This window comes from Hordeum vulgare, chromosome 7H (genome assembly GCF_904849725.1).
Source record: "Hordeum vulgare subsp. vulgare chromosome 7H, MorexV3_pseudomolecules_assembly, whole genome shotgun sequence".
Lineage (NCBI taxonomy): Eukaryota > Viridiplantae > Streptophyta > Magnoliopsida > Poales > Poaceae > Hordeum > Hordeum vulgare.
The window spans coordinates 33,211,406-33,224,653 of NC_058524.1; positions in this window are offsets into that span (position 1 = coordinate 33,211,406).

Below are 13,248 nucleotides of genomic sequence, written 5' to 3' on the forward strand. Positions count from 1 at the left end.
GCAAGTCATCCGCATCTGGCTGGGTCTGAATGGATCTTCTATCCGGTGTCATCGGATTCTGGATACCTCCAAAAGCTATGATGTCCTCAACAGAGACCGGTGCAAGACCGTGCTCGGTACTCCCCTGTACTGTTTTCTGTGTTACCATCGTCGCGACAAGACCTCTCCTAGATGCCCGTGCACTCCTTGTTCAGGAGCTTCTTGAAGTGATATGATTTGTACTGCTTCTCGCTTTATTTTGCATGGCCAAAATAGAATTCACTTCTATGTAAGTTTATTCCCATACTAAAAGTTGCTACAGCATGCAAAGAATAAGTTTCGAATTTACATCCTTATCCGGATTCATAGATATATCATACGAATATTATAGAACAATATAGTAGTGGCACCCGATATATAGGCAGTGGGATAGGTCCTTGCTTGGCGGCATGATGAATGGCCTCTATGAGGTCAGCCGTCAGTTTGCTTCATCGCCCTAGCCGTTGCTTCTTCGGCTCTGAGGAGTCGTGCATCGCTCACCATAGTTGTTGGCTCGTCTCTACCCCGTGGTCATTGTCTTCTACCTCCCCGTCCTCCCTTCCACGCGCCGCTATTAGATACAAGTAGTCGGGCTAAGCCCCGACGCTAGTCGATGAAGGCGGCGACATGGATGTTTTGTTGTCCAAATATACCGCCATAGGCGAGAACGACGGAGAAAGAGGATGGTGCTGGACTGTTGGAGTGTCTCGAATTGGGATTTTTGGCAGTGGTGGTGCCTATCCCCCTTGCCAATCCTCGCCCCATGTGCAACGATAACCTTAGTTGTTCCGAACCTTTGGTGGTCATGGACACTTGTTGTGGCTTGATTTCCTGCTTATGCGTACATGGTCTCCAGTTGTGTGGTATCTCACATCAAGAACGTTCTACACATGTAGCTGATGAGGTTGCAAAAGGTGGTGACGATAACAAATGATAACTTTGATATTGTGGTGTTTTTTAAATGGGGCTGCTACGCGTCCACCGACGGATGTTTAGTAAACATCCGCCACCTCAACGGTCGTCCGATCTACACGCACAGCCGTCTGATCTCCGTCCGATCCGCGCGCGGGATCCGGCCGACAACCAGTGATTCCTGAAACGACCATCGAGTTGCAGAAACATTCCCTTTGTTGCAAAAAATAAACTTCGAACCCATTAATTCCTAAAACAAAGGTTGAGTTCCAGAAACAATCGCTTTGTTGCCGATTTTTTTTCCTTCGTCTTTCTGCAACAGCGGCCGTGTTGCAGAAATAATTCCTGAAACAACGAACGGGTTGCAGAAATAATTTCTTCAACTCCTTAAATAACAGTCGCGTTGCAGAAACAACAACCATGTTGCAGAAAACTGGAGAGGGGATGATTGGCTGCAAGGTTAGAGGAGCGGGAGAGGAAGCAAAGGGTAAGAGACGCGAAGTAGCAGCTACGGAGCGAGGGCTGACCCAGGCGAGGCGGGGCGAGCCGGCGCAGCGGCGGACGGCGCAGCGGCCGAGGGCCGTGGGGGCGCTAATGGAGGAGCATGTCGTTCCCTGCCAGTATGTGTACGACATCGATGGCCACCGTTCGGGCCCAGCCACTCTGGTCGCTCCGCCATGATTGAGTAGGCCACCATCAGCGGAGTTACCTTTTACTTGGTCTGCAACATATCACTTGTTGCGGTTTGGTTTCTGAAACAGGTGACCAGTTGCAGGAATGGGAGTAGTTATAAAAACGCATTTGTTGACAGAGTTCCAAGAGATAAGGATCAAAGACAGATGCGGTGTGTGGGCGTAATCAAGACGCGTGGCAAACACAGAACGCGGTGGATGTAAAAAGGAAAATCGATCGGTTGAACACCAGCTTTTTCCTTCTTAAATACTCGGCCTGTCTCATGGGCTAACTCTATTTGGTTATACCTAGCAATGGGGATTTTGGGTCATTACATTTTTTAAGGTATTGCCGGGGGCGATCCTCCTTCTCTAAAAAAAAAAGAAAAAAACATTTTTTAAGGTATTGCTAGGATTTGCTCGGACTTTATCTTCTAGATGCAAATCTAGGATCTGACCTTAGTGGTCTGGATCAGCGATGACAATGCTTGAGCGTGCTTCCCTTCATGGAGGCGCTTGTTGTTCTTCTTATGTGAAGAGATGGTTGGTGGGGAATGTTGTTGTTTTAGTTCGTCAATCACTATTTTGATTTCTCCCGTATTTTTTCCTTTTGCTTGGCACACACAAAGCTTCGGTTTGTCTGACTTTCATCTTTCCAACGTGATTCTTTGTATGTACATTGTTGGTTGTGTGCATACACGTCATGCAATGGTCATATGTATGTTCATTGTATTTTTTACTTTTCACTTCAAGTCAATAACATCCATCTTTTTCCGAGACAATGAGAAGGCAACTCTGACGGGCAGTTTTGACTGGAAAAAAACCTGTGATTTTTTGTCAGCACACACGATTTGTGGATTTTCTCGTAATTTGGTTCACTTAATTAAGGCTAATCATACTTCGGGTTTTGAAGCTGCTTGTGGCAACCTGTTCTATGATCTATTGTACTCCCTCCATCACGGTTTACTGGGCGCATTTTCAGATGCGAGATGATTTAGACGCCGAACGATTTAATGCCCGGTTGATTAGGGCTGGTGGGCGCCGGGTCTAATCGCGGATTAATTATGGCTGCCTGCAAGTGTGTACGCACGGGAAAGGGAGTGACTGCATGGAGGTGTGTACTTGCGCTGGATGGATCGGTACATGCGCGGAGGGAGTGGATGCATGCTGTGTGTACGTGCCCTGAATGGAACGGTTGCTTGCATGTGTGTACGGGCGACGGCCTGGATGCCTTAGTTGCTTCTCTTCTCGCCGGCTATTCTTCTTCTTATTTCGTCCATATAAAGCAACTGATCAAGCACTGCATTCTGCACACAAGGAAGAGAAGAGATGGCTGAAGGTGAGGATGGTGGGGAGGCTGTGGGGGTCGAGGTTGTGGAATGAAGTCATTGTCGTTGAGGTCATCGATCGTCGTCTTGAAGTGTTGTTGGCAGGCCCGTTGACAAGGGAGGCCAAACTCGAGGTAACACGCTGCCTGCTAGTCTGAACCCTAGGCCGTGACCTCCGCGAGTCCCCTGCCCACACACATCTGCGCCGCCTCTCGCCATCTACCACCCTTGTGTGCGAAGAATTCGATGACTGATGGTTGCTGCGTACTGCCGTCGGCGTATGCTCTCCAGCGGTGTAGCCCCGTTGGCTAGCTGCTCCGTGCTAGCATCACTGCAACGTTCCTAGCAGTGCTCCCCTTCTTCCCCAGTCAACCCAACACACCGATGTGTTGCTGTTACCGGGCGCTTGCCGGCTGGCCCTTCCTCCACCCGGACGACCCAACCATCATCCTCCTGCTGCTGCGGGGCGTTGGCCCTGCCTCTGCTATGCTCAAACTCCAAAGCTGAGAAGCAGTGGCACTGATGAGTAGGTAAATTAGTGGACCGGGACAAGCAAACAACAATACAAGATTCATCTGAGCTGGCATCATGTATGTGTTGATTTCCACATTGATGTATTTAAACATTTAACCGATTGAATTAAAAAAAGATTTGTTTGTATGTATTGATTTAACCCAAATTGATGCATTTTTTATACATGTCACAGAAAAAGATGCACATATATTTTTGCTGTCGCCACGCAACAATAGAAATGTCTACACATATGGGAGGAATGGATGGGCAAACCGTTGATTCAATATTTTTTATATCCCTTATTATTATTTGTATTTTTTGTGTTGTTTTATGTAGTTTGTTTTATCGTTAAGCATTGAGTTTAAGTTCTATATATAATGTGCATTGAAGCAAATTTTTGTATGCTTTCTCATGATGTGGTTTCTGGATAACTATTTTTTGGATAGTTCTTTGGTATACATTTTACGATTGTATTTTGTATTTTGTCCAGGGCCCCTAAATTCCTGGAGACGGCCCACTAGTGGGGACAGGGCCTATAGCCCCGGCCAGTAAGGGGCTTTAGTCCCGGTTCACCAACCGGGACTAAAGGGGCGGGACTAAAGGCTTAACCTTTAGACCCGGCCCTGTTACAAGCCGGGACTAAAGGTGCTCCACGTGGGCGCCTCGTAGCGCCCCACGGGCAGGACCTTTAGTCCCGGTTCGTTACACGGGCCGGAACTAAAGATTTTCAGATTTTGCTGGTTTTTGGGTTTTTTTTGAATGAAATTATTTTTGGTTTTTAGGGGTTTTAGGGTTTAGGTGTTCGGGAGATTAACGTGATGCCTCGTTTGGTGTTCGGGAATTAGTTTTCATATAATTTAAATAGAAATAATTATGCGTATATATATAAGATTAACTTATCTTACAAGCGAGCATATATATACAATTATATGCAGATCTGAATTATCGGGACTAGAGTCCGTCTATTCGATTACATGGACGAACATCAGTAATGGCCCCTATTTACACTAAATCGTCCTTTGTCATCTATAGCTTCCGTCCTCAGAAATCCCGCAAGCTCCTCTGCAACAGCAATCGCGCGTTGCTCTGGTAGGACCTTCGTCCTCATGGCCGTGTGCTATATAAGAAGAGGAGATAAATATGAATATCAATCATGATAACAAAGAATGACAGGTAAAAATAGAGGTGTGAATGTTCATTGCTTACGTCGAATCTGTGATCCTTGAGCTCAGAGGTAAACGTGCGAATGGTCTCGCAAACATAGTAACCGCATAGATGCGTTCCCCGTGGCTGCTGGTCGCACTTTACGAGAATAGAATATATATAGTCAAAATAATAATCTAGCATCATAAATGTATTAAAAATTAATAGAAGTATATCATACTACTACTTACCTGAGCCGCTCTAAAGGTCAGCTTCTCAGGAAATTTACCGGGAGTCACGCACTTGAACCGCTTCCAAACCCTGCCCGACAAGGATAATGATTTGCTAAGTTTTTCATTAATTGATATATCAGAAAATCATCGAAAGAGACCGATACAGCGCAAGAATGATTAAAATTACCCTTGGAGCATGTCCTGCAGGCTTTGGAACTGTTCCAAGGGTCTCGATAATGGGTCGAAGGCATCAATTCTTCCTTTATCAATTTGAATGTCCAACAGAATCCAATGGAAGCTGCACACACACACACACACACACACACACACATATATATATATATGTGTGTGTGTGTGTGTGTGTGTTGGTGTGTGTGTGTGTGTGTGTCAGTAACTTATCAATTACACTTATAAGTGAATGGACACAACAGAGTAAAGACCCTCACTTGAAGTTGTATGGAAACAGTATGTGGTCACAGAAATTTTGATCTGTTAAAAACCTTAGAAGGTTTTCCTCCGTCTCCTTGAGATAACTAGTTAGCATCGCTATATGTATTTTATCTGGGTCAATAAACCCAATATTTAGGATGCTCTTACTTTTACAATCCAGAATCTTCATTCTGCATAATAGAGTACAAGTTATATATAGACAATGAATTGAAATAACTAAACAAGTTATATGTAGACAACGAATTGAAAAACTTACAGACAATAGCAACTCATATGCGATTTGTCGAGGGCATCGCCATTGTACATCTGGAATAGTTCATCAAAGTCGATATGGATTTGTTCGGGGCGGCCGTAGTACTCCTGTGGGACACTCAGCACGATCATCGTTCCCCCATTCTTTGATTCACTTAAGTACCATGTATGCAAGTAACGCATATTTGTTGGGAGATCATCTTTGCTGACCAAAGGCTCACCCATGACAAACTTTGGCTTAGGGGCTACCACAGCCTTGGGTATCTTGTCGTCTTGGGAAGAAAGCAATTCTTCAACCGAGATACCACATGGAGCCGCCAACTCCTTTGCTCTTTCTAAAGCTAGCCCCTGCACCGGTGGGGGAACATTCTCGGTTAACACCTTGAGGGGTGGGATTGACTGTTTGGCCTGTTGTCCAAGCTGAGAAACGTCTGATTTTTTCTTTGCTTGTAGTTGAACTGCTCTTTTTCACTTCCTTCTACAATGTGCGTGTATAGTCATCAGGCTTATGATGTAAGTCATAAGGTCTGATAGGAAGATTAGCATGACGTACCTTTGGGAGGGGCAACCGTTTGCGCTTTGGGGTGCTTTGTGGCATAGGAATCGTCGGCGGAGCGTTCTTGGTGGCACGCTCCCGCTTAGTATCCGGAGCGGGCGGTGGCGGAGACGGACGACCCAAGTCCGGCGGCGGTGATCGGGATCTGCTCTTTTTCACTTCCTTCTCCAATGTGCGTGTATAGTCATCAGGATTATGGTGTAAGTCATACTGTGATGGAAGGGTCGTGAAGTATTTTGCAAATGCTATTTGCTTCTAGGTGTATTCCGGGCGGGGCTCGGGTTCCTTCTTTTTCATCTACGCATCATGATGTTCCTTTGCTATCCTGGCGTTTTCCTCGGGGGTACGATCATAAGGTCCGATAGGAAGATTAGCATGACGTACCTTTGGGAGGGGCGACCGTTTGCGCTTTGGGGTGCTCTGTGGCTTAGGAATCGTCGGCGGAGCGTTCTTGGTGGCACGCTCCCGCTTTTTATCCGTGGCAGGCTCAGGCTTTGTATCCGGAGCGGGCGGCGGCGTTGCGTTCTTGGTGGCAACGCTCCCGCTTTGTATCCGTGGCAGGCTCAGGCTTTGTATCCGGAGCGGGCGGCGGCGGAGCGTTGTTGGTGGCACGCTCCCACTTTGTATCCGTGGCATGCCCAGGCTTTGTATCCGGAGCGGGCGGCGGCGGAGCGTTCTTGGTGGCACGCTCCCGCTTTGTACCCGTGGCAGGCTCAGGGATTGTATCCGGAGCGGGCGGCGGCGGAGCGTTCTTGGTGGCACGCTCCCGCTTTGTATCCGTGGCAGCCTCAGGGTTTGTATCCGGAGCGGGAAGTGGCGGAGCGTTCTTGGTGGCACGCTCCCGCTTTGTATCCGTGGCAGGCTCAGGGTTTGTATCCGGAGCAGGCAGCAGCGGAGCGTTCTTGGTGGCACGCTCCCGCTTTGTATCCGTGGCAGGCTCAGGGTTTGTATCCGGAGCGGGCAGCGGCGGAGCGTTCTTGGTGGCACGCTCCCGCTTTGTATCCGTGGCAGGCTCAGGGTTTGTATCCGGATCGGGCAGCGACGGAGACGGACGACCCAAGTCCGGCGGCGGTGATCGAGATGGACTCGTGTTGTGCTGGCCGACGTCATGTAGAGGTCTTGGAGGTAATGGAGGTGTAGGTGACCTGCGACGACTCGAAGGCGGTGTTGTACTTGGGGCCGAGCCTGGAAGCTTGATGTAGTTCTTGTCCCATAGGATGACTCCACCCAGTACTTCTCCGAGTGTCCTCTCATCTTCGGGTCCAGCTATGTCGAGCTCCATATCATTAAACCCCGTCATCATTTCATCCACCCCGACTTTAGCAAAGCCAACTGGAATCTCATTGCCATGCCAGCGTGCATCAGGGCCAGAAGGTAAAGCTTGTCCGACGGCCACCTTCATGGATATGTTCTTGAATTTCTGATGGAGTTCGCATGATGTTGACTCCTTGATTCCATCCACGGGGTAGCCGGGACCGCCCTCTATCATTCTTCGTTCATCGTCGGGCGGGGCCTCAGATTCAACCACGCTGCTCTTCCGCTTAGATGGGGCGCCGGTAATATCAAGTGCAGGATCTTCCTGGCGCGGTACTCCTCTAAGCTCATCAATCTGCTTCTGTTGCTCGTTAATCCTGGCAAGCAACTGGTTGAACTTGTCATTCTCCTCATCCTGTTGCCGCTTGTTTGCTCTCTCTCGGCTTCTGTAAGTGTCTTGGTCTCTGGCAAACCCAAGCCACCACGGGTAAGAAGGACCGAAGCCTCGCGTTCGTCCTCCATGTTCGTCATTGCCGAGGACCAGTGTGAGCAAATCTTTCTCTCTATCTGCAGTGAACTTTCTTCTTCCCTCCTTAATTTCTTTCACTATCCTTTTCCAATTCTACTTGGGTATCCTAAGATTGTCATTACAGATGAGGTCCCCTGTTGTTTCGTCGTACGACCCATCATGCGCAAGGAACCAATTTCTTGCTCTCAATTCCCACTCATCACGGAGTGGTTCAGGTACGATGCCTTTATCTATCAGATCTTGCTCTTTCTTATCCCACTTTGGGATGGCAGCCTCATAGCCCCATGGCCCCAGCTTGTGGTGATATATCTTCTTGTCGGCATTTATCTTGTTCTTTTCTGATAATGCCTGGGCATCTTCTGACTCCTTGTACTCTTGAAATGCCTTCCAGTGATTCGCCTGCTTGGCTAGATACCCTCAAATACTGACACTTTCTGTGTCTTCAGATAGTTTTTCCATAGCTTCTTCTTCCAGCTACGGAACAGTTCGGCCATCTTCTTCCTAGTCCACTGCTTGACTTTGGCCCTCAGTTTGTCTGCGGCGTCTTCATTCTCACATTCTGGCAGGTTGAAATGTGACATGAGATCATTCCAAAGATTATCTTTGTACCTTTCGGCGACATAGTCACTATCGGTTGCCCCTTTGCGCTTGTTCCACTCCCGAACGCTGATCGGGACGTGATCCCTAACGAGAACTCCGCATTGCTTCTTGAATGTGTCAGCAGCATTCTTAGGAAGCTTGGGTTTGCCCGTAGGAAATATCACCTCAAATGTGTAATGCGTCCGTGCATCCAACTTTCTAGTCGGGCCTCGTTTCGTAGTTTTGCTCAATGTGGAGGCCTAAGAGGGAGAAACATTCGTCAAATGAATGTATATGTATACAATATAGAGCTATCTCCAATATTTTTCACATATTACAAGTGATTGTTGAACTTCATATGCATACCTCGCCGGACTTCTCCTCTTCACCGGCTTCTCCATCAGTGGAGCTATCACCTTCTCCGTCATTGGACCTATCTCCTGCCCCATCGGCTTCATCTTCGTGTCGCTCGACCTTCATTCCAACGTCCTGGTTTAGATATAACGACGGAGATTCAGCTGGTTCAACGTCGGGGCCGTCTTTGATGATATCTTCCAGAAGTTCTTCCTCTTCGAGGTTCCTCATATGTGGATCCATAGTTCTGCAAAAAACGGATTCTCTTAACCTTTGTACCCAAAACCAAAGTAGGAGTACTTTTCCAATTTGAGACTCCTAGATTTCTGCATAGTATTCAAAGTAGGAGTAATTTTCCAACTTGAGCTTTCAATAAGCAAAACCAAATCGTAAAATAAAGTAGTATTCAAATTAGCATGCATTCAATTATAAGCTAATACATCATCACTTTTGTCCGTACATCGTCGAATATTATCATTAATACTCCTCGAATACTATCATACATATAGCATCACTAATACATCTAGAACCGTAGCGCCCGACGGGTACCGGCGCGGGCGGTGGACACCCAAAGAGAAGGAACCATCACAGGATCATAGCTCCAGTGAGATCCCCGAAGAACCTGCCAGGTATGCTCGAACCTGCCCTCGAACACAACCATGTAGCGACGGACGTGCTCATCCTCCTCGCTGACACGGTGACGTACCACCTCCGCGGTGTCCGGAAGCCTCGGCAACCTCACTGGCCCCCGCGATCGCCACCAAACAAGGATCGGGTCAACGACGGGCTGGCTCCTCACCAACCTACGCCCCCCGGAAGGTAGCACCTCCCAATACCAGCCGGGCAGAGCCCAGTCCCGGACAGGGCCCCTCTGATCAAGCAGGTGTCCTCCGCCGAGTCGACGACGAGGATGCGGGATAGGCATTGTAAAATGAACTAAAAAAATAAACTAGTTCTATTAATTTTCTTGCTAAAAATAAACTATTAACACTTAAGCCTATACAATAGCAAAATTAAACTATTAACACTTATTTTCATTTTTCTTCTCCTCCTCTTCTTTCTTCTCTTCTCCTCCTCTTCTTTTCTTCTCTTCTCCTCCTCTTCTTTTCTTCTTTTCTTATACACTATACACTATATACACTATAGCAAAATTCCTCCTCTCCTTATACACTATACACTATATACACTATACACTTAAGCATATACACTATACAATATACACTTTTTCTTCTTTTCTTCTCCTCCTCTTCTTATTTTCATTTTTCCTAATCTTATTTTCTTACTTTTGTTCAAATTTCTTCTTCTTGTAACCCTAACTTAATTCTAAATATTACTAACCCTAATAATATTTTCTTTTTCTTCTTTTCTTCTCCTTTTTCTTCTTTTCTTCTCCTTTTTCTTTCTTTCTTCTCCTTTTTCTTCTTCTTCTCCTTTTTCTTCTTTTTGTCTATACTGGCCGGAGTGTTGGGGAGGAGGGGGCGGGGGGCTTACTCGCCGGAGTGTTGGCGAGGAGGACGGCGCGGCGGCGAGGAGGAAGGCGCGGCGGCGAGGAGGACGGCACGACGGCGAGGAGGACGGCCGACGGTGAGCAGGACGGCGGGCAGCCTGACGGCGTCGGTTAGTTCGTCGTTGTGCCGCGCCGGGCAGGAGAACGAGAGGAAGAAGAAGAGAAATGGACGATTTGGGTTGGAAATTTTCGAAGTACCGCTTATATAGGTGGATCTATAGTCCCGGTGCGTGGCTCGAGCCGGGACTAAAGACACCCTTTAGTCCCGGGTGGAGCCACGACCCGGGACTAAAGGCCTCTTTTCGGGCAGACCAAGAGGCGGGAAGAAGTGGGTCTTTAGTCCCGGTGCGTGGCTCCAGCCGGGACTAAAGGTTGTCTGTAGTCCCGGGGCGTGGCTCCACTCGGGACTAAAGCCCCTCCTCGGCTGTACGATAAGTTTAGTCCCACCTCGCCTAGCGAGGGGGACTAACACTTGTTTATAAGCCCCGTCGCAGCTTCTCCATCGAGCTCCTCTCTAAAACAGGCTTACGGTCCTAAACTCACTGAAAATTGTAACTATATTAGAAATTGTAGGGAAAATTCAATCCAAATTCAAATGAGAATTCAGATTGATTTTTCTCTATGATTTCGAATATAGTTTCAATTTTTCCTATTTTCATAATTAATAATTTTGACTATCCAAACTATTATCTATTTTGTTATTTTCAATTAAAAACTATGTTTATTAAAAATTCTTTTTGCATATTTGAGAATTTGACAAAACTATGATAATGAAAAGTGTTTCAAATTGAATAAATAATGCAAAACTATTTTCTATTTTCATAATTAATTATTTTGACTATCCAAACTATTATCTATTTTGTTATTTTCAATTAAAAACTATGTTTATTAAAAATTCTTTTTGCATATTTGAGAATTTGACAAAACTATGATAATGAAAAGTGTTTCAAATTGAATAAATAATGCAAAACTATTTTCTATTTTCATAATTAATTATTTTGACTATCCAAACTATTATCTATTTTGTTATTTTCAATTAAAAACTATGTTTATCTAAAATTCTTTTTGCATATTTGAGAATTTGACAAAACTATGATAATGAAAAGTGTTTCAAATTGAATAAATAATGAAAACTATATTTTATTTTCATAATTAATAATTTTGACTATCCAAACTATTATCTATTTTGTTATTTTCAGTTAAAAACTATGTTTATTAAAAATTCTTTTTGCATATTTGAGAATTTGACAAAACTATGATAATGAAAAGTGTTTCAAATTGAATAAATAATGCAAAACTATTTTTTATTTTCATAATTAAAAATTTTGACTATCCACACTATTATCTACTTTGCTATTTTCAATTAAAAACTATGTTTATTAATAATTTTTTTTGCATATTTGAGAATTTGACAAAACTATGATAATGAAAAGTGTTTCAAATTGAATAAATAATGCAAAACTATTTTTTATTTTCATAATTAATAATTTTAACTATCCAAACTATTATCTATTTTGTTATTTTCAATTAAAAATTATGTTTATTAAAAATTCTTTTTGCATATTTGAGAATTTGACAAAACTATGATAATGAAAAGTGTTTCAAATTGAATAAATAATGCAAAACTATATTTTATTTTCATAATTAATAATTTTGACTATCCAAACTATTATCTATTTTGTTACTTTCAATTAAAAACTATGTTTATTAAAAATTCTTTTTGCATATTTGAGAATTTGACAAAACTATGATAATGAAAAGTGTTTCAAATTGAATAAATAATGCAAAACTATTTTTTATTTTCATAATTAAAAATTTTGACTATCCACACTATTATCTACTTTGCTATTTTCAATTAAAAACTATGTTTATTAATAATTTTTTTTGCATATTTGAGAATTTGACAAAACTATGATAATGAAAAGTGTTTCAAATTGAATAAATAATGCAAAACTATTTTTTATTTTCATAATTAATAATTTTAACTATCCAAACTATTATCTATTTTGTTATTTTCAATTAAAAATTATGTTTATTAAAAATTCTTTTTGCATATTTGAGAATTTGACAAAACTATGATAATGAAAAGTGTTTCAAATTGAATAAATAATGCAAAACTATATTTTATTTTCATAATTAATAATTTTGACTATCCAAACTATTATCTATTTTGTTATTTTCAATTAAAAACTATGTTTATTAAAAATTCTTTTTGCATATTTGAGAATTTGACAAAACTATGATAATGAAAAGTGTTTCAAATTGAATAAATAATGCAAAACTATTTTCTATTTTCATAATTAATTATTTTGACTATCCAAACTATTATCTATTTTGTTATTTTCAATTAAAAACTATGTTTATTAAAAATTCTTTTTGCATATTTGAGAATTTGACAAAACTATGATAATGAAAAGTGTTTCAAATTGAATAAATAATGCAAAACTATTTTCTATTTTCATAATTAATTATTTTGACTATCCAAACTATTATCTATTTTGTTATTTTCAATTAAAAACTATGTTTATCTAAAATTCTTTTTGCATATTTGAGAATTTGACAAAACTATGATAATGAAAAGTGTTTCAAATTGAATAAATAATGAAAACTATATTTTATTTTCATAATTAATAATTTTGACTATCCAAACTATTATCTATTTTGTTATTTTCAGTTAAAAACTATGTTTATTAAAAATTCTTTTTGCATATTTGAGAATTTGACAAAACTATGATAATGAAAAGTGTTTCAAATTGAATAAATAATGCAAAACTATTTTTTATTTTCATAATTAAAAATTTTGACTATCCACACTATTATCTACTTTGCTATTTTCAATTAAAAACTATGTTTATTAATAATTTGTTTTGCATATTTGAGAATTTGACAAAACTATGATAATGAAAAGTGTTTCAAATTGAATAAATAATGCAAAACTATTTTTTATTT